We start from the raw sequence: 27,533 nt of genomic DNA, 5'->3' as shown, positions 1-27,533 counted from the left end.
GCCAATAGCGAAGAAGCATTGTAGCAAACAAATAAAAGCCGGAAAAGCATATCTCAGCGGCAGTCATTGTCCGCGTTGTCGATCGCTGCCCCTCAGCTTCATCATCGTCCTTTGTTCTCGCCGTTCGCCCCTCTCTCGTGCTTCTATTTGCCGGCAGTCACGCGCGAACGACCCTTTACGCACGAATTACTTTTGATGTCTGGCTTCTTACGTCCTCCCTCTGTCGCGCGCTCTCCCTTCGCGTGGTACGTGCGACTATGCGCTGACGGTTCTCGAGAAAAAAACTAGAAGACCGAGCGAAATTTTGCGTTGGGCTTGCCTCGCTGTTGCGGCGTCGTGTTGGCTCGACGTTTATTTGTGGGATTTGTACGTGAGGAAATACGCGACGCTAGTTAACGCTTATATTATACGACGTGCCAGCTGTACTTTCTTGTATATATGATTATTCTATACTTTCAATGTTGAACACCGCCAGAGCTGACTTATTTTCAAATCTGTTGATTTACATATTTACAGAAGCTTTTTCATTTCAGTAATACAAAGGCGTCTGATAACAAGGTGCTACATTTGCCACGTCACCGAATTAAGTAAAATTCACGACTGACGGGAAAATATGTGGGTTCTGGAAAAATGCCTGTTTCTCTCGCAAAGAAAATAGTATAGGCGTCGGGGGAGGGGGGGGGGGGGGAGTCTCAAACGTTGAAAGTTGGGCGAAGGCATAAAATATAATGCGCAAGGGATATAGCCGATAACATATCGGCGACGCACATACCGCTAGCTAAACACATAGTCGCATTCAGCTCGCCGAACGTCAATGCATCGGAAGAAGAAAGCCGGGGCGGCGCGTAAAGTTATTGTGCTCGGCAACTCGCTCACAGACACATTGTAACGAAACGAGGCCGCCACGTGAGGGTCCAGTCTGGAGGTTGCGAGTGTATAATAAAGAGGCCGGTGTGGCGCTCTCGGCGTGCGCGCGCGAAGCTCTCTCTCTCTCTCTCTCTCTCTCGCTCTCTCGACTCCGCTCACGGCGGTGGCGGCTGCTCTCTCAGTTACGATCCGACCGCCGGCTTGCTTGCTCGCGACATCCGTGTGTGTGAATACTGTGCGCTAGGGGTGCGCTCTCGCCACGTGTCGGTGCGTTTGTCCCCCCCCCCCCTCTTTTTTCTGTAATCCTCATCGTTCTCTCTCACTTTGCCCTTCGTACCTCTCATTGCAGGTGCTTTCGCTCGCGGCGCGCTCACAGCATCGCGAGCTTTTCCGCTTTGATCGATTTTCGCGCCGTAGTCTGGCTGATATGGCTTTGATATGCTAATTGATCGAGAGCACGCTTGTTGTTACTGTGGAATTGGCTGGACTTGCGGCTAGGTCGACAAACTTTGCCAATTTTTTCGCGTTCTACGACAAAGTTTCGTTTTAACGCTGAAGTTCGTCGGAGGATGGTCAAACAAAATAGCATTTCTGTCCGCTGAATCGAGGAGTAATTCATTCTGTGCGGCTGCGGCGGCTGTCTGATAATACTCGCAACAGTACGAACACTTGTTGAATTAGCGACACAATTCCGTGCAGCTTTTAGCTGATTCGAATGATAACGCAAGCCCGAATATTCGCGAAAATTCATTCGTTAGGATGTGAAAAACGATACGTGACCTGCAGTCAGAAAAACACAATCTGAAAGTAAAGTTATTATAAAATAGTAGCAATAGCATCTCCTAAAAAGTTACGGTATAACGTGGTAACGATAAAAATCTTTGAAAATAAATGGTCGTAAAGTTGCGGTACAATCGTGGCTGGAAGAAAGAAGAGAAGAAGAGTGGCGGCAGATGAACAAACTCAGAAATGCCGGGAGTGATGCTCGGCCCAAATCTCGTGACACTAACACACGCGCGTCACGTGCCCTTCGCAATAAAGCCATGAACAAAGCTTTTTGCGCGCACGCGAGTTAATAACACCGCCTAGTATTGTTTCCAGCGAGCTTTTATGCCCGCAGCGTTCTCTCGGGAAAGAGAAGAAAGGAAGAGGAGGATCAAATAAAACGCGTCTTCGATGCCTCTCGAGGCAAAGGTTACACTCAAATTTAGACGACGTCCCGAGCGACGCTACGCACTTTGGACGATTACTTGCCGTGGGCTTCGTAAGTGGATCGAGCGGAGATCGTGATGGGAAAGCCACCGTGGACAAATTTCTTCGCAAATGATAGTAAATGAAGAGCTCCGACGTAAGCTACTCCTCGGGCCGATCGCGTAAATCCCACGCAAGAAATATTGCTTTCCAAGTCCAATCGATGCGCGAGCGATTAGTAGCCCGGCAATTCGGTAAATCCATCTGAAATACTGACCCGCTCGCCAGCCAAGCTCCCTTCGGACTTCCAATAATTTCATTAAGATTTCGCTACACGCTCGAATGATAATAAAAATAGCCGACTCGCGTTTTCGAGCAGATAATTGAAAGCCACATTAGCCAGCTCAGTTTTATATTCATCAGCTTATAATTTAATTAACATGTTTAACTTTTCCCTCCTCCTGAGAAGTTCACTTTATGCTTTTATTTAATGAAACATTTTTCTTGCAACAGTTTGTAATGAAAAGTTAATCCTGGAAAGGCGAGGTACTAATTAATTTAAGAAAAATAGAGAGCAAGTGAAATTGAGCTACGAGACAGTAGTATGGTTCCGAAGTTACGAGTTGCGAGGGAAAAAAGTTTGTCACTCTCATTAACGTGGCGCCAGAAAATGTAAATCCCCACGGAGGCAGATCAAACTCCAGTCGAAGGCGAAAATATCCTTTATAGGTGAGCAAATTGAAAATTTTCACCGTTATTCGCTCATTTTCATTTGCGTCGAGGAAAGTTTTTTTTTTATTCCGAAGAAAAACTATTGTGGATTTTGCGTTGAAACGATTTTGTTATGCGAAAAAGCTTTCGCAGCATTATATCGATAATGACGCAAAGTAAAAATTAAAAATTCACGGAGAAAACTTTCATTGAGGGAAAATAGAAGTACTGCGGCAGTTTTTACGTTGTGAGGCCAAACCCACTTTTCTTCTCTCATTTTTCACAAAGTCCGAACTTTGCCTCGTAAAGAAAGTCACTGAAAAGATTCATCGGGTGAAAGTACGGACGCGTAATTTAATGAAAAATGATTCTGTTATAAGCTTGCTTTCCTACATTGACCGAGTGCTTATTGCGAATCTTAAATAAACGATTGAAAATAAGCATCCAGTTGATTGAACAAATAACTTGATTGAATAACCATTGAAGAAAATGCATCCGTTGAAAGTGGAAAGTGCCTTGCACGTCTTTACGAACACAATGGGATAGAAGATGATGTCTATCGAACTCTGAAGAATGCGCTGGGGCAAAGTTATGCAATTGGCGCTCGTGAGAGACGCGAAGCGCAACGAGGTGTACTGAAGCTGCAAGCCTACATTATCGGCCTTGCAACACTTTGGAGAATGATACGAGAGAGCGAACGCATCCCTTATCCTTGTTCTCAGTCTGTTTTCCTCTCTGACGCGTGTACATATCAGCAAAATGACCTACCGCCACGACTTTATTAGTGCCATCGAGTGGCCGCGCGGCGCGGAGTTAAAAATAGACGAACGAGAGCTGTGGTTTAGAGATAATCTTTGTACGTGTAAAAAATAAATAGCCTACCTCGCACGCAAAGCCCTGCAGCAGCTGATGCTCGCAGGGTACTAATTTATGAGCGATGAGGCCGCTACTCCTTAACCTCGCTGCTGTGCAAAATTTATATATACGTATGCCGGATATTATGCTAAACAGTTTGCGCCGTTGAACAAATATTCCCGACATTTCCTTTCTCTTCTCGAAGTGCGCCGTGTGCGTCATTTGGAGAGTTAAAAATTTGCATGGAATTCGTGGCAAATATTCGCTTCAATGCCATTGACGTATAGTTCTTTGTTGTGTCGACAAAGTTAATGCACATGTCAGAGAAGTACTAATTAGATTCCGTCTAGCGGAAAGTCATTGAATCGCAGCGGTGCTTTTTCGGGGAGTCTCGGTGCCAAATATACGAAGCACGTCGTTTTTCGTTCGGTCGTTTTGCGTTGCCGTTGCGCAAGCTCGTCGGCTGTTTCACCGAGCCGCAACTTTCATTAAAAAATTTTCAATATACACGTATTTCGTTGGAGGTACAGAACAGGCCGGCTCGGTGAAGAAAGAGCCAATGAGAGATACCTGTAGTAGAGGTTTCGCGCAAGTTCCATTGGACCTCGGAATAAATTCGATTCATCGTCAGTTTCAATAACAACTTCGTAAATTGAACGGCAGTCGTAAAATGAGCGCTGCTGCCAATCACAAAATTCGCCTCTATGCAAAGGAACTGCACTGTAATAACTAAAAGCAAAGGAACTTAAGTACGCATTCGCTATGTTACGCATATTTTGGAAGCTAATCAACGATATTGACCAGAAAAAAAATTACGGCATGTACATATTCATAGCTCTTTCTCTTTTCGATTTGGTGGAATATTCATAGTTAGCCGATTTATAATCTAGCTAAATAGAGTCTTTGACAGAAAGGAAGAACGCTCCAGCATGGCTTAGGTACGCAGGAGAGATCTAAACTTGTTTTTCCCCGGAGAATCGCTTTTGTTTATTTTTGCAGAACGATTCTCTCGAGGAGCGATTTTCTTAATCCGGATGCGCGTATCGAGCCGAGAGAGGCGGACGGATCGAAGATTAGATCGGGAGGGGGGAGAGGCAGAGAAAAAGCTCGCGGCCGCGAGCGGTCGACTGGTTGTTGTGCGTCGGGGTTTAAAAGTCCGCAAATATACGAACGCTCGAACTTGATAACGTTCGCGGCATCTTTCTTTTTCCCGTTGTCCACGCGTAGCTTTCTGGTTGCCGCTTATTTCTAGCTCGTCGACAGCATGCCGTTCGTTTTTTATCGCAAATAAACGGAATCCACGCAGGAGTGGTATCGTTACGCGTAAGCTCGCCGAGGTAGCAGCCACTATCACAGCTAGAGGTTTCATTCTACACGCGCTGCTAAAATACTCATCGACGATTACACTCTTTACTAGTCCCACTCGAATTCCAACGGCTAAGGAATGTCGAGCAAAGTCACAGACAGTGACTAGGTCATGTCAGATAAAAAGTTTTAGTTACGCGTATCTTGCCTCGTAAACAAAACCGTTAGAGTCTTCTGAATATTCGCAACGATATTTGGACGAGCCAATATTGCGTGGAATAGGATGGGACGCGGGCGCGTAGGCGTTGCGCGAGAACACAAAGAGATGACAAAAAAGAGAGAACAAATACCCACGTATAGCCTCGTCGGGTCTATCGAAATTGCAAGTATGTAATGGGCTCGCCATTCAGTTCGACGAGTGGCGCGGCATTGTCTATGGTAGGTCGTTGGCGGCCCATAGCGCAGCTCCTAGACAAATCGTACGAGCGATGACATGAGCATGGAAACTAGCGTGAAGTCATTAGCGGATAATTGAATGGGAAATTATGCCCAGCGCGTTAATTAATCCAGACGCATGGGTTTCGAGCGTAAACTTTGAGCGGCAATCGTTCCTCCGGCGAAACGCGCATGCGATCCAATGAGAGGGAACGCAAACGCGTCAAAATCATCGGCCACCGCGCGATCGATCGCAGCATCGCCACGACGTCGACTGCGTACGCATGTGCGCGCGCGTGTCTACGGCTCTGTCACCGCAAATCGATGACCGTTCGAATGGATTCAATTTCAAAATTTTATAGCCGCGCAGCGACCCCGGAGCTGCTTCAAACGGCAGAGTTTCGCTACCGTAAGCCCGTTCGGTTGGCGGTGGCTCGAGCACGTACGCAAAGACTGGCTTGCGCCAAATTATCGCTCACGAACTTTGCTCCGCGGTACGACCGGAGTCGTACGCGCATTTAAAAATTCAATTGATCGCTGAAAATTCGTGTTCCGCTACGCCAAATGATAATTATCCGGAAAATTGTTTGCCCACGGGCGCCCGAGAGATGTACACAATTCGGCTGGTTCGAGGCGCGTAAGTCCGCAAGGCCTCACCACGTCCGAAGGCTACGCATTTGCATGAATTATCATTTTGATGAATTCCTGAGCGTTGATTTACCAGCAAACCATTAAGTCTCGCGTGTCCTCTTGTTAAACGAACGATTATCAGTCGCGGGAAAAAATACACAACCAGCATTGGCATTGAATAGCAGCGCGGAAATTTCATCAAATCAAGGCTTGATGAAAAGAACCGCAAGGACGAACGGCGTGACCGCGTAGCAATGCAAAAAAAGAAGACAAGAACGAGCCAAGGATAGACGAAATGTAATGAAATTCCAGCGCTCGGCTCTTCGCGTACTCCGACTCTTCGACACACCTACGTGTAATTGATTCGCCGCTAACACTGCTCGAGGAAACCGAATATGCCAATAGCATTATTAACCAAGTAATTTTCCAATACAATTAGCTTGCTCGGTCGAAGAAACTGCGTCGCGAGGTGGAAAAGCCGCACGAGTGCCAATGCGAAAAGATCAATGTGGAGTTTTCCGTCCGAATAGAGCATCAGTCTACACTGAGCGGCTCAATCGATCGCACGAGCGCCGGTAACGTGACTCTGCATGAAAATTTCTCAGCGAGCTTGCAGAAAAAAACAGCCTCGATATAGGAGGGGAGAGCAGCGAACCAGTGAAAGAGATGAGAGAGAGAGAGAGAGAGAGAGAGAGAGAGAGAGAGAGAAGTGTGGGGTGCTATCGATTTAACAAACATACACCCGATGCGCAGCAGCTCGTCAGTGGTTACGTCTCGATACGGTCAGACGAGCTCCAGAGTGAAAGTTTCGCGGCCTATTCCCAGGGCGACGCGCGATTGAATTGCAATAGCAGAAAAGGCTATTATTATCTGATGCTGCTTTTTTCTCTCACCTGTTGCTATTCCATCTGTTCGGCTGCCTGATTTTGATCATTGCGGCAATAATGTGCCTCAAAATGAAATAATTCAATGAAGGTTAGCCGATCTTTCTACATTCTCAACCTTTACTTTGGCAGAATGGACGGTTTCCGCTGATAAGGAATTATGGAAATCGAGCCCCGGAGTTTACATCGTGAAACTCTAAACGGAAACGTAGCACGACTTCCAATTCAGAAAAATCGACCCATACCAATATCCAGATACGAACAAACAGCCGTATCTTCGATCTTCCAGAAGCCTAATTCTCATAAATAGTGGATCCAAAGCGTTGAAGACCTATGCTTGCCCTCGCGCTCACAGTTGTCTATCTCTTTTTGCACACCACTATCTATACGTCAGAGTACATACAAAGTGCCGACCTGTATCGAGCAAACGAGATTGTAAGTCGATCTGAATTGCACGTACGACAGAGGAAATAATGAGAGATAGCCATGCGGACGGCTCGGCTCTACGAAAGTGACGGGCGACAGTGTCAGTCCGATTGCCGAAAAAGCGCATCTTGAAAAGCGCTGAAACCTCGAGTGTACTATTTCAATTTTAACGAGGCCCCGGCAAATTCGACACCACAACGCACCGCGCACGGGGCGAAGTATTAAATTCCAAGCGCAAGCGTGGACTATAACAAGATTCCACGACTGCGATTATTCCTATTCGCGGCATATTGACACGGCTGATTCCTCGTGCAACTGCTTCTTTTATTGTGCCGCGATTGGTTGACGTTACCAGATGGAAGCAACGATCAGACGTCGGCCTTTTAATGTCAGCTGAAATTGCGATATTTTCCGACTACAACATTATTAATATTGACGGGTGGCTGGCGGTTAATTACGGGCCAGCGATGAAATTGCCCAACGCACGCCCTTACACCAAAGAGCGCAGCGAACCGGCACTAAGATGTACATCTAAGCGTGTCGAGAATAGACGATGTGAAATTCAGGCGAAGAAGCGAACACGCGCGCATTATTTTTGCCCCATATCGATTTTAAGGGCCGTAAAAAGGGTAGCTTGCCACACTCGATTGGGCTTGGGCCTAGAGGTCGCGCTAAACTTTTCTCTCCTTCGCTACTTCCGTCTTTCGTATTCTTCCACCGCGGGCCGTCGACGAAGGACCCGGATGCAGTCTCTTTTGCTGCGTAGCGATGGGATTTCAAAGCTACAGAATGGAGTTTTTTCGATTGTCCTGAATTCCATGAGTTCTCGAGTACGCGCATTTCCAGAAGTTCGGTCCGAAAACTTTACCGAGTAATTTCCTTCCGCGAGCAATCTTGATTCTATGTGGTTAGCTACTAATAATGCTGTTTCGTCGAAAGTAGGACAATAATGATGCATTCCCTTTTTTCTCACTTTTCTCTCGCGGCGAGAAATAAATATTGGACGTGGAACGGGGGCGAGAAAGAAAAAAAAGAAAAAAAAAATAAAAGAAAAAAAGAAAGAAATGAAGAAGAATGCTCCGAGCAGCAGCTTGTTAACGACAACTTTCTTTCCATCTCGGCGCAGCGTCGCGATGCGATGACGGGGAACAGAGAAATTCATCCCAAGAAAAACGATACGAATACTAATGTTTCGATAGAACGGAACAAAGGAGCCGCGAAGGAATAAATTATCAGCCGCTATGCCTTGGAGGAAAGAATTATTCTGATGCAGCGCTTCGATAACTGATAGGGAATAAAAAATAAGAGCATTAAAGGAAACGATAAAGGAAGCCAAATAAATGTACGTACATGCTGCAGACGAAGAACAAGCTCACCTTGTACATTTACGACGGCCCATAGATAAGACAAAGTTTGCGCTGGCGCGCGCGGGCAATAAATAACTGCGCGACGGCAAAATTTAGCCGAAGGGCAAAAACTTTGGCGCTGCTGCTGCTGCCACTGTTGCTGCTGCTTCTGCTGCTACCTCACAACGAGCTCGTGTAGCACTCTAAAAGTCCGAGGCTTTGACGATTCGCCTGTGTACGCCCGTAATGGCGATCGTATCGATTTATTTGCTTTTAGTCGCCGTCGCGGCAAATAAGTCTACGCGATCCGCAGTATTATTTTCGCGAAGTTTCGTCTGAGAACTTTGCGCGCTCTGATAAGAAGTACATACAACAAAATATTTCATCTTTTCCAGATCAAACTGAATCCCACAGCACATTACCACGCTTATGCGAGAAAGTAAATCTAAAGGAAAGATTGTAAATTCAGCTCGCTCGGGCTTGAAGCATCGGCGCGACATTGAAACCTACCGCTCGCTCGCGAGTCGTCGGTAATTCTTATTTCTTGTTTTCACGCGGAACTGAATTTCGGAACGGAGTATTGGAAAATAAATACTTCGTTTTGATGAAACGTTTATTCCTTCCGAGCAACGGCAACGGCGAAATTTCGATCGATGAAAAATTCGCCGGCGGAATCCTTTTGAAGAGCAGCTCGAAGCTATCTTCTTTCGGGCATTTGTCGAAGCGTCGTCCCACACGCCGGCAGAACAGAAGCCTCGGCTCGTCAATAGTCAAGCAAACTGGATTGGAAGCTCGCCTTTAATCGCCGGTCGAATTCTATTGCGAGCGCGCGTATGCTTAGGCGCGCGCACTTAATTGGGTCCCGAGCCGCTAGATTGACATCGCTCTCGCCAAAGACAAACAAGTACCTTTTGTCCTCGCAACTTGTTTTCGTTTACCGATTTTCTGAGCCGCTATCTCACTTTATGACGACATTTTCAGCGACGGTTTACTCAATGACAAAGCATTATTCTGCAACTAGGTATTCGACGCCAAAAGTGCTTGGAAGCTTAGATGTTCAGTTGAGCGTTAGCGACCGATGGCCGTAGATTGGGCTGACAGTTAATTAGAGGAATGGCGTGCGCACTAGAGAAATTAAGGAGAGTCGTTGTCGAAGGTGCTCGACGTATCCGACAGAATTGGATTATCGCACAGATCGAGGAGCTTGATGATTCGCGACAAACACTGCTCCATCTGCATTTGCCGTGAGAATTGCTCGATTGCGCGTATATGCATAGCGGTGGATAGGTTGCCCTAGGAATCCGCCGCTGCCTCGCTTTATCAATTATCCGCGCCCCCTATCTCTTGCTAATTGCACTCCAATCCTTTCAAATCAGTAGACATCTGGAGGAGAATGAAATTTGCATGAATGCTTCAAGGGATAAGAGCTTCCGCAGCAATGGGCGCGCAAACCCCGCCGGCCTCCTTGTACTGTGTGCCGTGCATCTTGTAAATCAAAAGTTTGCCGCGCCGAGTTGTGCAGTTTATTCGGGGAATTTGTGGACGGCTCGCGGGATAATCTGAACAACCGAATATCCAGTTATCAAAATTGGGCTTAAATGAAAAGAATAGCCTCGGCATTCTGTCCGAGTTGTATTCCGCGAATGAACTGGCACCAGAGTATGTAATCACGTTGAAGGAAATTAGCCGAAGTACTCCAAACTCCTGTAGCTCGTCTTTTGAGGAAGCGGCTAAACTGCCAAAGGGATTTTTCATGGCTTGTAATCCCGGGTAACGCGAACATGTGCTTATTAGTCGCTGCTTTCCGCGGTCTTTTGATCTCGTTGCCAGCTGGGTCTGCGGGGAAAAATACAGCGACCGCGTCGCTCCTAACTTTGCCCTCGGGAGTCAAGAAAAATAACACACTTTTCTATACGACCGAGAGCACACAACTTGCCCGCGCGCACTCAAGCAAGTTTTTAGTTGAATTAACGACGCTCGGTTGCACTCCCGGATACGCCCCCGCGACAATCGATGAACCAAGCTATGCAGATTTTTCGAGAGAATGCTGACGGCTGATGACATGCGATTAGCATGCACTCGGTATCGATAAGCCAATCTTTTGTTAACTGCGTATGCAGGGTGCCAATGACGTCATTGGCATTATTGATTTTTCCAGCAATGACGGCGACGCGTGGGACGCGCTTACGAAGTAATTAAATAAAAACACGCGAAAGAAACAAATGTGAAGCTGCAAACTTGGCAATCCTGTAGGAGGCTTGCACTGACGAAGCAATTTGCAAGACAAACTTTTGGTAAGAACGAGGTGACGAAGGGGGGGGGGGGGGGGGGGGGGAGGTTATTATGAGAAGGACGAAAACACGCTGAAAGGACGATCTCTTGGACGCGCAGTGTCGATTTTAGATTCCTTATCTCTGGCAATTTACCGTTTTAATTGCTTCTTCCTCGACTCGTCGGTGGCCAGCTTCCGCGGGACTTTTGTCACACTATTTTTAGGCCGCTACATCGCCAGAGAGATATCGCACTCTCCCGCGCTGTATTTAATTAAACTCGGAGAGATAATTTACCAACGACGCAGGAAGAACTTGAGATATCCACAAAACAATAACGTCCGCAGTGATCCTTACATTAGCTCTCGGAGCACCCGAAGCTCTGCTTTCTCTCTCTCTCTCGATTTTAGCGTCGATGAGCAAGCAAGTTTCTCATTAATTAGATGGTGGCCTCAGCGCGGAACTAATTGACATCTGAATTATCGAGACGTGCTACTAAAGACTTGGCCTTTCAACGATTCTCCAGCCAGGTTTTGCTTGCGAGAGCGAAATAGAGAGAGAAGCTTGTTTGGCACTAGTTTTCCCTTTCAGAAAGGTTTAATTAAAAATTTGTTCTCCTCGACAGCTTACACAGTAAGTCCAATCGTATAAATTTGAAAGGCAGGTGCGTACCAACTGCTTTAACGTTGCTTCAATTTTATGACTGCGTTTTATAGCGCGCGCGAAATTTGCCGCCGTTCAACGCGGATCGAAAATGAATTTCGATCGCAAAAACGATTCTCATGAATATGAGAAGAATGAACTTGAAGCGAGCACCAAGTTGTAATAAATAAAAGCTCGTAGCCACTGTAACAAATGCGTGAGAAACAAGCGTGCTGCCGAAACGGCAACGACGTGGATAACGTGGTGTGCGGGAGTTGCTGGCGCAACGAAAAAAAAAAAATAAATAAATAAAAAAAAACACAAGAAAAAAAGTGAAAAATAGCAAAGTTGGGTAAGAGAAATGGAAACTGGGATTTAGCGTTAAAAATAATGGGCCGCGCGGCGTAGCCGGGATACAAAGCGACTACTACTCCGGATCCTTCTTCGGTTTTGTTTTTCCACTCGCGTTGCTGGCATCGCGCGAATGTGATCGACGCACCGACCTCAATTGATGAGCCAGAATTTTCGCATTCGCGGCACGAATTTAATACAACTCCTCCTGCGAATCGACAGGAGAAACTATTGTCTGAATGACGACCATATTAATGGAGACTATTATCACAATGATGGAAATAAACTCACTTCACCTTTTCCGTTAATTTCACTAAAAAACACTTCAACTTTTTGATGGGTTTCGGTTTATCGGTGTTACAAGCAAAACGCTATCCATCTAACCGGGCATCCCTATGTGTCATCAGCAAGCTTTCCTCAGCCATCCGCGTGATTAATAGATCTTTGGCGCGTTCTTTCGGCAAACAAATGTTTTGCGTAACGTAGATAAAACAAGGAAAGCAAAATGACCCACTATACGTTTAACGAAAAGAGAGAAAGCTGCGCATGACTTTTCTGAACACCTCCGTTGATTGATTGTTGCATAAATGAGAGAAACGTAATAGTCCGCTGATGGCAGATTTAGCCTTTGTTTACTAACGAAGACGACGCGACAAATCCGGCGAGTTGCTTATTGCCTGTAGTTTTTATAGACCGTTTCTATACGACCGGGGACCGAGCGGAAACCCTTTCATGTTCATCGATAAATTTTTTAGTGCCTCGCTGATGTCAACCTCAACTGCGGAACACTCGTAAAAAACTAAGAGCTACATTTTTTTCGCTGCCTCGATTTACTGCTACTCATGGTTACTGTCGAGAAAGTTGAAGAAAATAATGAAAAAGGAAACTCTAATTTACAACCAATAAAAATTAAATAAGACGACGTGTCGAGGCAGTAAGAGCAAGGTAGAGTGAGAGATTGGAGGGGTGAACTTGATAAACCCATCCGGTTTCCGTGTTAGGTAGTGACAACAGTAACTGTAACAGTAGCAGTAACTGCGAAATGGCAACACCGAACCTCAGTATGATCATAGGGGCCGCGACGCCGAGTCGAATGAAAATCTATTGCCATGAGGAAAATTTTAATTTGCGAGCAAGTTCGTGCGCGCGAAAAAAAAAGTCCGTTGACTTGGTTAATTTGGCCTCGACAAATTGAGGAAAGCATGCAGGAGATGAAAGGGTGGCAAGCAGGCGTCGCAACGCGCGTTTAGCCAAAGAGGCTCCTCGTGACACGAGCGAAATGTATCTTACGACCAATTGCGCGTTGATTTGCTGTGCGCAGTCTCTCGTCGGCGACGATCTCGACAAAAACTCGACGTTGCGGGAGAGACGCCTGGGCAGCCGTGGCGATATCGATTTCTCCCGGGTACTATTCCGTAGCGCCGGGCGGCATCCGTCATTCGCGTCGCGAGAATCAGACGCGTAACAGGTACCCCGCCGCGCGCCTTCGCGAGCCGGTCGTCGGGTCGTCGCGTCTCTCGCGCTAAAGGTGGGCGCGTCTTCCAGCGATCGCGGCACTAAAAGGCGCCGGCAATCACGGCATTAAGAGCCAACACCGCTCGCCAATAATTAATGCTGGCGGCGCGCCACCACATTTAACGTCAGTGCCGGCCGCGCGGATATCCTTTTGTTCGGCGGTGAGTCCTCGCGAGAAGTGCTCGCGCCGGTACGCAGATGCGAAACTTTATCGGGAACCGATTAATCATTTCATATACGGGACTCCGCCGCAGCCGTAAATCCTGTAGCTACGCGACAACATAGCGCCGCTCCTGTTTCCTTTTGCGCGAATCTAACTGCTCTTTCCTAGCCCTGCACGAGGCCCTAACCAATCACACCTCGCTGTTCCTCGTCGATACGGAGTGTCCTCGGATACTCGCTCCCTCGGTTCCGTTTTCCACGTACAGCTAAATGTACTGCTGTCTATATTGTTTTCAATGAAATCGCAGCTACGTATATATGTATCAGTTGCCAGATGAATCCTCCGGTTTTGGCTATTGAATTCGTGCACAAGGTTATTCGAGCATCTCGATTTCCATTTTGTATTTTGTTATTCTTTCTTACCCCCGATACATTCTATGACTTTGGCGGCATCAAGCGCACATTTTCCGAGCGCAGCTGCGCAACTGCAATCCCTTCGTGCCGCGCCACGCCATTTTCCACGCATCCATGCCGCGCTTCCATTGATCCACCATTTATTTGTTTCCTTTCAGTGGTGCGCTGGCCTACCGCTCGCGTATACGTACACATATAGCCGTGCGGAAAGTCGTGACTGGCGAACGGTAAAGTTTCCAGCTGCCTCGGGTTCAAGCGAACGTCGGCTTATTAGATTTTTCACTGAATCTGTTGCGGCGCACACTTCTCTCTCTCTCTCTCTCTCTCTCTCTCTCTCTCTCTCTCTCTCTCTCTCTCTCTCTCTCTCTCTCTCTCTCTCTCTCTCTCTCTCTCTCTCTCTCTCTCTTTCGCTTTTAGCTCTGAACTTGCCAACGATAACTTCCAATAAACGTTCCATGGACCGATGCGCCTTTGCTCTTCTTATTTCGTTGGAAATTAAGTAGGGCGGATTGAAAATTACGAATATTACTTTCGCGAGAATCCAACATTCTTCGTGGACTTTGCGTCGAAATTTCGATGCTTCATTATTCGCTGCGCCACGTGTTCGATGCTGTGCGCCCCGAGCTGAATTTAATATCCGTATATCGGCAATTTCAATTTTATTAGCTTCGTCCGGAGGCTGCGTGAAAACTATATAACTCTCTTATACCGCGAATCAAGTAATGGAATTACGCTGGATTTGCACGCAATGAAGCAACGAAATACGGTCTCGTGATTTAACAATGCTTGAAAATTGTATTTTGGAATCGAACAAAGCGTTCGCAATACTCGTGCGCGCGACAGAGCAGCGACCTGATTGTCGAGTGCACAATTTCACTGTGATGATCCTTGCCAATTGACATCAAACTGCAATACGGCTGTTGAAATGCCTAGGCCTGCTGAACAGTGTCGCGGATTTCATTTAGCGAACGAAATCGTATAGTCGGCGCGACAGTGAAGAAATATTGTTAGTGCTCGAACCTAATTATCGACCGCAGAGGCAGCGACATCCAAGCAAGCAAACTAGTCCTGAAAATTCCACTTTCAGCCTCGCCCAAGTCTTCGTGACAGTCACCTTTGCACTGCCCAATCGATCAAGTAGTTTCTCACAAAGTGTCTCCCACTTTGTCCTTTTCTCCACGTTATCAAATCCTCGCGGTGTAAAACGGTCGATCGAGTTTTATTCACTGAAACGCAAACCTCGAAAACTATCGATTCGGGAAAACTGACGCAATTCATTTTCACGACAAAGACCCTGGACTGCTTAACGACAATTTTGAAATATCTGTGAGGGCGAAAACAAACGACACCCCGAAAATCGTAGCCGACGAGATTAAAACATATCTACAACAGCAAAGTTTACGAGGCGATGAATTATCGGTGGAAAAAATGAAATACCGTGAACTTCCAGCAAAAATTCATCGATACGCGCGTCGTCGTTATGCCGTTGCGTTCTTATTTTCAAAGGGAATTTGCATTAGTCAAAGTACGAGTGCGTGACGCGAGCTAAAAAGGAAGAACATCGCAATGACAAGGCGAAAAACAATTGCACGAGAGTGCGTTTCGTCTGCTGCACCTGGCCCTTCCTGTCGAACTTTTATCAGAAAAATAAAAAGGGGCGCGAAGAAAATATACTCATTAAAAATGTTGAGCGACAGCAGCGATGAGTGAAACGACTCGTCGTTCAATTTTTCATCTTGGAATTTTTCCGCCGCGCGCGCGCTCAACGTTTCAGGCCTATAAAGGCCTCGACCTTCGCTCGTATAACGTCGACGACGACGCGCTTGACGTCATCGCGATAAAAACACTGTGCGAGCCCGAAGCATCTCCGAGAAGTGGAACAATGGCGCGAAGCACTGAAAATTGCCGGCGGAGTACGACGAAAATTACGACAAGGGTCTGCCGTACAAAGATGGAAAAAAGTCAGCACGATGCGCGTTTTTCTTGAGCGCGCAGAAAAAGCTCTCTTGGCTCTTCGTTTTTTTTTTCTGAAAGACGAGACGCTAGCTTCTTCATCGCATCGCACCGAGCTACGAAACCTAAGTTTCTACTTTTCCAAAAAATAGTCTGCCGAGGCAGTAATGTAAGCGCCGTCGGCCATTAGACCGGTACTAGAAGTTTATCGTATAGCGTCAGTCGAGTTGCAGACGTATCTTCGAGATGTCGCTGGTAATCAACTGACTATTCTGATTTTGATTTGAAGAAACGAGCAAAGCAGCGATCCCTTGAAAGCTACTTTCGTTGTGAAGCCCGGTATTAATGTACCTTTTTGTACTCGTAGTCCAACCATACAATATACATTAGGCTGGCGCGATCCATCTTCAGACGTACAATCGCAAGTTGCACATTCAATTGAAGTTACGGCAAGCAACTCAAGTCAGCCCGATCAATCAACGCTGTCGCGAGACATCCTGCGCGAGAAAATCGCTCAATCGGTCTAAAAGGAGAGAACTTGCCGCCGCGCACGCTACGCCGACCAACTTCCTCCCCGTTTTATTCCACTTTGAAAAATTATCGCGCTCCTACGCCTCGGACTACACAGCATTCGAGGCACCTACGTGCCCGAGTATTTACGACTCGGGTCCGTGCGAGATAACAGCCGCACGAGCGGATGCTGCCACGAAAGCTCTTTGAGATTGGCCGTGCCGCCGCTTTCCGCGCGACGACGTCAAATTGCCGACGACCGTGCCAGACTTCTCAAGTACGCGGCTTCGCTCGCGGATATTGGGCTCGGGGCCGCGATCTCGCTCCAGAAACAAGCTCGAATTGCTGAAACTGACGAAGCGAGGCTCCGCGCAGCGTTACCTTGCCGACGTTTCTGGAGCAATCGGCGCAATAACATAATAGCGTCGATCGAGCAGTCGCGCGTAGCCACGGCCCACAAATCCATGGAAAATGCAGCGTCGGGCCGGACTATCGCGGCCGCACACTCGCCGTACGACGCGTCAATTGCAGTGGCCCTCGATGCGCGCAATATTAGAGACGGAGATCGCAGGGGAGGGAGAGAGAGAGAAGCTTTTTTTTCGCGGAATTGCAGCTTGACGCGAGCTGCTGCCACTGCAGCAGCGATATCATTAAGCGCGCACAGATCCGATTGTACTCCGGAATCCGAAGCAGATGTGCGCCGGCAATATACGGGTCTGTAATTTTTGCGGTCAACTCGATGAATTCCCTAAATTGGGGTTGGATAATTATTGGCATCTGTTTGCAAATTCGGTATTTTCAAGCTCCACTTTGCGTCGTACGTACTATATTTGCTCGTCAGCGGCATGTCGATGGAGCTCCTGGAATGAGACGTCGACCATGCAAATATATACCACGATTGAAAAAGATGAGCAGCAAGAACGTGTCGGTCGTCGTAAATAGTTTGCAAGTTGAAAATTGGCGCCAATTGCTTTTCCGATCTAACAGCCGGTTGTACGATCGAATATCCAGGTCACAATGAGTATATGATTTAGCGTTTTTTTTTTTTATTCTTTTATTTTTAATGAATCGACAACGAAACGTAATTGAGCGCGACTATTCGAGTTCGACGAGGCTGGCGCGAAAAATGTCGATGGGAGGAGGGCCGGGCTACAACAATGAAGCTTTCTGCAGAAAGTCGATGAGGATATTTATATGCGGCGTCGGAGAACACAATAGCAGCCGTCGAAAGAAACCCTCACTCTGTATCTCTCGGTTCCTCTCCCTCTCGGCACTTTTGCCCCGTTACAAAGCTTCGAGACTAGATCCATATACTTACAGTGCGTGCGTCTAGTCGCGCACGATTAGTGGCTGATGCCACTTCGGCACACGCCAATCACTGTGCATTCACACGCACGCTATTTAGCAGCCGCGCTAATTGCGCCCGTTATGGGCCACGCAATTATCGCGGGCTTTGTAGTGAGAAAGTCGGTAAACCGTTGCCGATAGTGCATAGCAAAGAATTGAGTTTCGATGCATTTCTCGTCAGCTCGCATCCACGGATATCTTGTTGCATCATTGGTATGATTTTGATTGTTGATTCCTTGGTAAAAATTTGTTACAGTTGTGCAAAAAATAAGTAATCCCGGCAATAATTAAATGGCTGCCGAGGCACTGACTTTATCTTCAACGACAGCCAGCAACAGATTATCATCGATCGAAAGTACAAGCCGCATCCCAGTGTATGTATCTAGTAAAACGATTTAATCATTCAATTAAAGTCGCTGGCTCAGCCCCGAATGATTTAGCCGTCTATACGTCGGTCGATTTTCCGCGATCCCTGAAACTCGCACTGTGCCCAATAATCATCGACAAACACTCGAATGATGCAGAACGCATGGTCAACAAGATCAGCGTTTAACAAGTAGGACGTCATAGTAATTATGCTTGTCGTTCGTGCAATTACAGTCGAATTCCACACAAAGAAATGGACTGAGATTTCGCAGCAAATATCGACGTTCGATCTCGTAGCGCAATGAGCATCGGCTGCACGTGTACAGATGCCACGCGGGAGTCGATTCACTGTTGGGAATGAGATTTCGTCGCGACTGAATAGATTATCGAATTTAAAGTGACAAAAAATAGCTCGGCTGTTATTGACGATAAGGGGGGGGCGTGCTTTTAACGACATTAAAACAATTAAATATAATGGAATTTTCGTATCACCGGTCGAATTCGAAGCTTTTACGCACCATGCACGGATCGCGTTCGCTTTGTCGTGAAACGGGTAAGCACTTGATTTAATGTGGCGCGTCATTCAGTGAAACAAACAACGATAGGAAATTCTGCCGCATCAGTCTGTATTATGGACGCGACCGACGTTCTAAACGCAAGAATGATAAGCGTTCGTCAGAAATGAGCGAGAAATTTAGTATTTGAAGGAATGCAAGTCGATACGAAAACGCATTCGCGTACCCATCAAACATCGTTTTGCGTCTTTGCAAAAACTGCTCTACTTCTATTACATAGCAAACGATGAAGAAATCACCAACGTATTCAAGTTACTTTCAATCTGATAATGGCAGGCGAGTACGTGTTCTTCGGCGAAAGTTGAACAGCCTGTGCGAGGATACGCGCGCGACAAATTGTCGGGGTAGCTCTCGGTGAAATTGAGCAAGCAACCAATGCATCTGTGTTTACTGCGCGTCGAGGAGTAGAGGGAAGGGGAGAGATAGCTTAATCCTGTTAAGGGAGAATCCCGCGAGTCAAGTGCAAATCGAGCCTAGCAGGCGCGCATTCTATGACACGCGAATGCAAGACACCCACTGAGAATGCAGCTTTTACGATTTTGCGCCAGCGATTTCGTTGTTCGATCGGATTGGCATTTCATAAAAATAAATCTGGCAAAAGTGATTTTAGACCGTGACGTTTCGATGGACGCGTGTTTCGACGTCTGACTATATTTGACTTCTTCTACTGAAATTTACAGTTTACTCGACTTCCCGCTAAATGGATACCGAAGGTTTTTCTATCTATCAGGATATAGGTTAGTATCCAATTCCAGGAACTGATAATACTCTTCGGATAAAAACTCGGACGAGATTCAGACGATCAAGCGTTCTTGATAGCATACGCACGCGTGAGCGATATTTATTCGGCGGTGTTGGCTAACGAAACGCAGCGTTCCCATATCTTTGTCGAGTCAACTTTATACATGTAAGTAATGTATAGATAAACTATTAGAATGGTATTCGACATGCGGCATCTGATTTCTCCTTGGCGCTCGCTCTTTTCTCTTTCAAGATGACTCGAGCAACAAATCGAATAGTCGATAATGCATCGGGAGATAGAAAATTAATGAAAGAGCAGCTCCACTTCGATAACAGTATTTCGCCGTAGAAACACTTTAACCGTGCTCTACCGTAAGAAGGAAAAAGAAAATATCATCGACGCTAATTGAGCTATAAGAAGATCGAGAACAGAACGAGGCGAAAGGAAATAAAGAATTTACGAAGAATGAGAGGGACTTTCTTTTCTAACTAAAGGCGACTATAAACCATGATGTTACTAACTGATTCGCATCAGTGTAACTTGATCTCATAACGAATAACGCTATAGACTTGGCACCCACAAAGTAACGTACTTCGTAAATTTGATTGTGCGAGCAAGAGTTTCGCTCATTTTGAATCTTCAAGCTGCGATACGACGGAGCTTTTCTTAAGCAGGTTTCACCGTCCTTGAAGACTAGCCATTCAGAAATCAACGAAAAATTGATCAAATTTACGTTTTAGATTGCGATCTATCTATCTCAAATTGACTACTGTTTGCTTTTCGCCTGTTATTGTTATTTTAAAACACGCCCGATCTAACTGTTCAATCAATCATCTTGACGATTTCATAATCATTTAAAATTCATTATGAGAATATTTTTGTAAATTATTGAGTTTTTTTTCTGGATTGCTAGATCAGATCTAAACATTTTTCTCGCTCTATTTTTTGAAAAACAACTATATTGCTTTATTGAGCTGATAACACAAGGTTTGTGGTTAAATGTTGAGTTGCCGATATCAAATTATCGATAAATATGATTAAAATTGTGTAAATTCATATGTATCAACCTAAGACTCATTGAAAAACAAACTAAACTAATTTTTGTTATAGTTAGTCATAATTACATTGTAGCGAATAACACGAGGGTAATCTTTCGAAAGAGATACAGATCGAATAACAGAATATTATTGGAACACGACTAAACTACTCCAACATTCATTCATATACATAGCGTATTGTTGTCTCCTTCTCAGACAGAAAATTTACACGAATGCATAATACATGTCAATAAACTGTCGTATCTCGGACGATATGCAGAGAGCTAAGCGAAATAGAAAAAGTTGCTCCTTCCGTCGGGTGCAACTGACAGTTTTCCGTCCGCGTCGTTTCTTTCCATGTCAAATGCAAAAATCGCGAAAATAATCACATGCGCCACGTATGTTTATAAAATCTGTGAAAGGGAAACGTGGACGACTGGTGAAAAAATATCTTACGATAAAATTGCGCCTGATTTTTTTTTTTATTTTACAACGCCACAAAAAGAAACGAGCTTTCAAGTTTTTCAATTAAATTTATTCTCGTTTTATTTCTTTTTTTATTTCAGAAGGTACCGAATTGAAATAAGAAGTCTCGAGTCAAAAAAACCTGTTCAGACTGTGGGTTAAGATAGTTTATTATTAAATGGCTATAGGAGATGAGAAGCTTGAGTTGATTTAATATTTTAGTTTTGCCAAAATCACATAAAATTTATCAAAACTTTATCTATGCACGTATAAATATAGGACAACTATTGTTTTACCGAACTGTTGCAATAGTTGATATTTCGCTTTAAGGACTAAGATTTCTCTTTGTACGAATCGATACTATGACGATTTATCAAATAAGTAAATATCGTAAAGCAATTCAAAAAAGCAGAAAAAAATCACTCGTTTGAGCCTCGAAAAGAAGCTATATGTAGATATTTGTGTACAGCCCATTGCGTCGTAAAAATATTCAACCAATTGAATATTGCGGCGGCAAAGCTCATAGCGTGCATAAAAATGGCGTGCGTAGCAGCATCGAGCAGAAAAGTGAAAAGCACGCGCGTCTCTTTCCATTTGTTCTCTATACCCAAATGGAATCCGTCGATACCCTTTTATTTGCTCGCTCTCCCGCACAGTCCATTTTGATCCACAAGCCGCGAGAGGCAAGAGCGAACTCCAAGCCAACGCGACGCGCGCGTCGAACAAACGCGATGCGCATCCGGATTATTTATCAGGAATATAAGAGACTTGCCAGATCGTAGTTTGCTACGAACGATCCGACAGATGATTGACGATAGCGAATTGAAATTAGCTGTCTCTGGTGCGGGGGCGCGTCAATCGAAACGGCGCTGAGCTAAAAAAACGCAAGAAACTTAATGCGTAGCCTTCGCCTCGGCAAAAGTGTCGTTGCGATTACTGAGCGAGAAGCCAAGCCGCACGTACACAGCGTCGGCGACGATATCATACGTTTGCACGCCGACCGCGCGCTGACTCGATATACTCATACGCGAAGCAATGGCACAGTCTCGCCTGCTATTTGTTCGTTTATCAAAGAGCCGCGCTTGCGTATAAACACGTGGGCGCCAATGTCCAAGAGACTTTCAGATCGGGCAAATATGAACTGGACGTTGGTGGACGAGGACGCGCTACTGACGATGATGAGATATTCGATTGAGGACCGACGCGCGAGACTTGTAAACACACGTCTAAGCCAGATTATAGGATATCGAGGGTAAACAAGTACTTGTGTATATCCTTGCTCGGAATATTGCAATCTCTATATTGCTTTGCCCTCGCTCGCGTCGAAATGATTCTAAATTTCGAAATACACCCAACGACAACCGTCAAGTGATCCATGGATCGTCGTAAGAATAAAACGGCGGGTTTCAATTTGTCAAGCGAGAACGTTATTCGCTGCTGATAGAAATTGCATCGCAAGCGCTGCCGATGCCATCATATCAAAATACAATAACTTCATCAGCGAGGCACGTGCGAGCGCAATGAATATTCGCAGGTCGATCCTGAATAATTGCATTACGAGCGAGGCGCGAGTAATGGATAATCGAAAGTAACTGCCATAGAGCTAGCGAGAGAGAGAGAGAGCTGTTTCGCGTATAACGTGGCGCACGAGACTCTTACAACGCAGTTACAAACCACGTACGACAGGTTATACCTTGCCTAGGCTAAATTAACTACCTGATATACCGGCGAAAAGCACGATATAACGTAGTTACGCCTAAGGAAATTCATCTTTCTCTGCTTTCAGCTTTGTTTATTTTCGACCAAACAAATTTCAACATTTAATTGAAAAATTTTTCTTGCATTTTTAAATCACGGGAAAACCGCTCTCTTCACAGCCGTCAATGGGACGCACGAATTGCAGAGCAAAAACGTACCGTAATACCCGCATGGCGATTCGCGAAATTCGGCACTCATACAATTTTTCAAAATCCGCCAACTATCAAACTGTAATAGTATTACTTTAGCAAGACAGCATGGTATTCATTTCCATTTGTGTCACCTTTTCACGTTATGTTTTTATCTCTTTGGTTGTCCGTTGCGACCCACTCGTTTGTATATCCTTCTCGTTTCTGAGCGTAACATTCAAAACAAACACTATTTTAAAAATCCACGACAAATTCAATTCAGTTAGCATCGAATTATTTAATTCTTTCATTATTTATTGAAATACGAAATTGTGGAGTATTTGAAATTATCTTGATTCTAGTTTTTGCAATGTACAATTGCCCGCAATTTATAAAAACTGATATCGTAATTGAAGAAAAACAAGTATTACATACGAACATCTTTTATGTATGGCATCTTCTCTGTCAACTACTGGTTTTAGATGGACCGCACCTCTTGACATATAAAGTTAATCGTGGAAGCGTTTTCTATAAAATTCATATTATGACTTTTAACTTTTTTACGTAGAAAACTCCATCAGCCATTCCATTGTATGAATCATAGTGAAAAAATAAGTGAAGATTAACTGAAAGCACATATCTTATCTATTTAAGTAGAACTTTTTTGGATTTTATTTTTGCTCGATTTTGGAGGTAACAATTAAGATCAGTTAGCCATCAGTTGACGTTTCGTTGGCGGATTTGTCAACTTCTTCAGAAAAATAAGAATAGTTGTTGACTGTCGACTTCCAACAATTGTTCGGACAAGACGTTGCTATTTACTGTGCTTATTTTTTTGAAGAGGTGGGCAAATCCGCCAAAGGAAACGAAATGTCTACTTATGATTAATTCACCTCAATTATTGCCTCTAAAATCGAGTAAAAGGAGAGATGTCAAACAGTATATAAGTAGAACTTGAAAATGAAAACAAATCAGCGATACCGTAACACGTCGCGAAGAAGTTGATGAAAATGGATTGAAGAAAAAGGAAGATCATCGAAAAGATATTTCACAGTTACGAATTTTTCATAAACTACTTTTTAAAATAAGATATAATCCACTCAACGTGATACTGAAACAAGAGAAATATTGGCACACTTTGCTATACTTGATATTCCCAACATTGTAACCGAATCCTATTTACAACCAGCATAAAGAAGAACACGCGAAATAGTAATTTTTACTAGCCAATATGCGATAGAGCAAAGTAATATATCACTAACCACAAACATTTCTAATATAGGGTATAGTCGAATGTAACACACAGGAGTGATCATGATTTATAAATCTCCCGTTTTCAACCTCAAACTACACTACATTTTCGAGTTAATCATTCTTGATAAATGGACACACTATGAAAATGTTTATTTAATTTCATTTATATCCAATATCAAATAATCGATTTTAATAGTTCAACCGGCATTTACTAGCTGGAAGTAATCGGTTTTCAATATTTGAACTCTAATATTTCATTAAATAAATATTTTAATTATTGTTGGCAGAATATCGGGCAATATTGGAAAATAACACTCAGATTATTGAAAAAAATTTCCACGGAAATTTCCTCTTCCTTTTCACTTACTCCGACGTGATCAGATCATCGATACAAATATTTTAAATATGTGATGAAGAGAGAAAATTGTTTTATTTACCAAATCACTTTTGTTTTAGTTGGAGAAGAACATAGATAAACTTTGCCTTGATATCCCCTAACTGACACGAAAAAAGACCGTTATAAGCGCTTAATAATGTACCGCGAGGGTCAAAAGGGACCTCACAGAAATTACATTACGCTAGATTTTTTTCACGTCATCTGCAAACTTTCTACTCTGCTTGATGGCTGACAAAGCAGAAAAAACAGCAGCTCTTTCTCGCTCAATAAAGCCTAATTGTCTGTTGCCCCTGTAGACTTTTGCTCGTATAATAATCGAATGACTCTCGAAAAATATCGCTATGATTAGCCCGAAGAGACTCGAAGAATAAATCACGAAAAAAAGACACAGCACACGAAAGATTGTACGCTTCGTGTCTTTTTTTTTCATCTCTCCTGAGCCGCGAAGATACGCTGGTAAACGAGTCCGCGGGCATGCATTCGGGCTAAATCTTAGTTTTCGCAAAGTTACTCTGCGTCGTGCTGATTTATCGTGGGACGAGGAGAGCCTATCGGCTTGTAATACGGATGAATCGTGAATGGATAAGAAGAAAAGCCGAAATTTGATCGGCTCCTGGCATCGCGTGCTATTAAGAATCAGTTTTCAATTGATTGGTCTAGCAATCTCGAACGATTTTCTGGTCTGCAAGGGAGAAGGAGAAGAGAGCAGTGACAATGAGACAGCATGAAGGGCGAGAACGGTCCTCCAGTGCAAACTGGCGTGCGCAGCGTCCACTCATTACCGAGGCCCGTTACCACGCTCTGCGTCCAGTCGTCGTCGTTGTCGTAAAAATTTTCGACGCTCTTCGTACATTATTCCCTGCCCCAGCTGCACTGAACACTCACGGCGACGTAATTTCTCTCCCCTTGTTTCTTCTCGTCCGCGTTCCGCCTGCAACAGACTTGCTGCTCTTTCTGCGTGCCTTTTACAATTTCGAAGCTCGACTACTGCAACTCGTTGTCGGCGTACTCTTGACGTTGAAAGATGCCGGTTGTCCGCTCGTAACGAGCGTTGAAAACTTTAGAGAACAATTAAGACGTGAAACGAACGCCGCGGTCTCAGTCGTGGAACCGGGTCAGCCCATAAATATTCCACGTCATTAATTGGACTCACTAGGCAAATCCATTCCCCCGGGAAGCGTACAGATGGTTGTAATGAGACAATGACGATCGCGAGCGATGCTTTACACAATTCCTAATGATCAGCAAACATATAACTACTTTACCTCGCCGTCGTTTGTCAGCGGAAAGCGCCGATGAAAAACTTTATCTCTTTGCACAATGGTTCCAGAGTCTTAATCAGCAGCTCGCGCGAGAAACCCTGCAATTACAGCGATTAACGAGTCTTCTCTGGCTAACGCGATAAAAATGTCATCAGCAGCAACATTGCGGTCGGGCGAAGGGAAAGTGACGGAGAAGACGCAGCAAGGTCGCGGAAAAAAGCAAGTAGCCGGCAGCCGAAGGATCAACTTGCAGCCGGCGTTGATCGAATAAGGGAGCGACTTCATCTTTCGCGGGCGCTTTTCAATTTGAGCACGGCGTCCCCGGAAATGGAGCGCCTGCTGTCTGTGACGCGTGTTCCAGCACGAAAATATTTGGGGCAGCGCGCGGGACAAATTATAAAATACGAAATTCCATGGGTCTGCCCGATGCGATTTGCCCGCACGCCGGCGCGCGCCGAGTATAAAGAGTGAAGAGATACCGCGGCAGCTGCTGAATGTAATATACTATATGGGACACGGCTGAGAATAGTCAGTCGGAGCGTAATGTAACACATCGTGGCCACACCCTCTATCCTCAGGAATTCAATGAGGCTACCCGCGCCGCAACAGCGCCGTCGTCGCCCGTTTCTCAATTTCCGACTCTGAAATTCGACGGGCGCGCTCAAACTCACATTGTTTATGGGGGGGGGGGGGGGGGGATGAGGTCTAATGGCTTTAACGTTCGCTTGAAAAATCAACATACCCAGCTGACTTGACACTTTGCTCGCTTTCTTCACTTTCCAAAATGCCGACGTAGTGGCCACTTTGTTTCAAGGGGAACATCCGCACATTAAATCGGCCAATTTCATTCGGATCTGTATTAACGTAGCGTCGCGAGCTCGACACTAAATACAAACACGTTTTAAAACAAATGAGTTGCCATTAACAAAGTGCAATGTCATAGATAGTTGGCAAAGTTTCTGAAAAGCTATGGAAAACTAGTTTGTATTCACAAAGCTTTTCACGCGCATATCCACGAACAAAACGAAAGTTGTCGCTATATAGCGGACACCCGACTTTTATCAGAGCTTGTCAAAGCTTTTCCTAAATCATCTTTTCATTTTAATAAATGTTTCGGGTTGAAAATATAAATCTCACTGACGTTCTAGAAAGAATATTAAATTTTCATTCTCACAGCTTCATCTTCCTGCCAATCCCCTTCGGAAAGACTGAAATTTTCATAACACCACTCCATCAAGTTGCTTCCGAAAAAACTAAACAGGTATAAACGCATAATTAGTTAGTTTGAAAAGCCGACCGATCCTCATCGAGCCAAAGCTTCTTTACCGAGCAGCTGCACGAAAGGCACATAAATATCATACGTTACGAAATGAGTTTGCCCTCTCGCGCGGGATGAAGAAGTGGAAGAGGAAAATCGTAAAATTCGGGGTGGAAAAAGAACAAAAATGGCAAGCAAGCTGTTTGAAGCGAGAATGGAAATGAGCACGAGCGTGCGAGAAAAAAAGGCCATTTTCTCGGTTTTCTCGGATGAGAAGAGGTCGCTAGCGAACTGACGTGTAAAAGCCGGAAACAGCGCGAATAAGTAGAGATAGACACTTTGCGAAGACTACTGGCGTGTCTAATTTCGCACGTCAATCTATACGTCAATAGCTTTTTCAATATTCGATTACTTCCGCGGTATTTTTGTTACATTTCTTAGTGCGCGAGTATTCCTCTGAAATACTTCTTCCGACGT

General features: G+C 44.9%; 1 protein-coding gene across 1 annotated transcript in view; it reads left to right on the top strand.

Annotated features, from left to right (window-relative positions):
• The first annotated feature begins 1,057 nt into the window (after positions 1–1,057).
• Positions 1,058–27,533, top strand: part of LOC131668836 (uncharacterized) — a 49,601-nt gene continuing 23,125 nt past the window's right edge. The window contains exons 1-2 of the mRNA XM_058943293.1: positions 1,058–1,134; positions 2,572–2,787. The gene's annotated coding sequence lies outside the window, so the exon portion shown is untranslated. The remainder of the gene's footprint in view (positions 1,135–2,571; positions 2,788–27,533) is intronic.

The sequence above is a fragment of the Phymastichus coffea genome, unplaced genomic scaffold (genome assembly GCF_024137745.1).
Source record: "Phymastichus coffea isolate CEN01 unplaced genomic scaffold, Cenicafe_Pcof_1.1 PCOF00084, whole genome shotgun sequence".
NCBI lineage: Eukaryota > Metazoa > Arthropoda > Insecta > Hymenoptera > Eulophidae > Phymastichus > Phymastichus coffea.
This window is presented reverse-complemented; position numbering and strand designations above follow the sequence as displayed.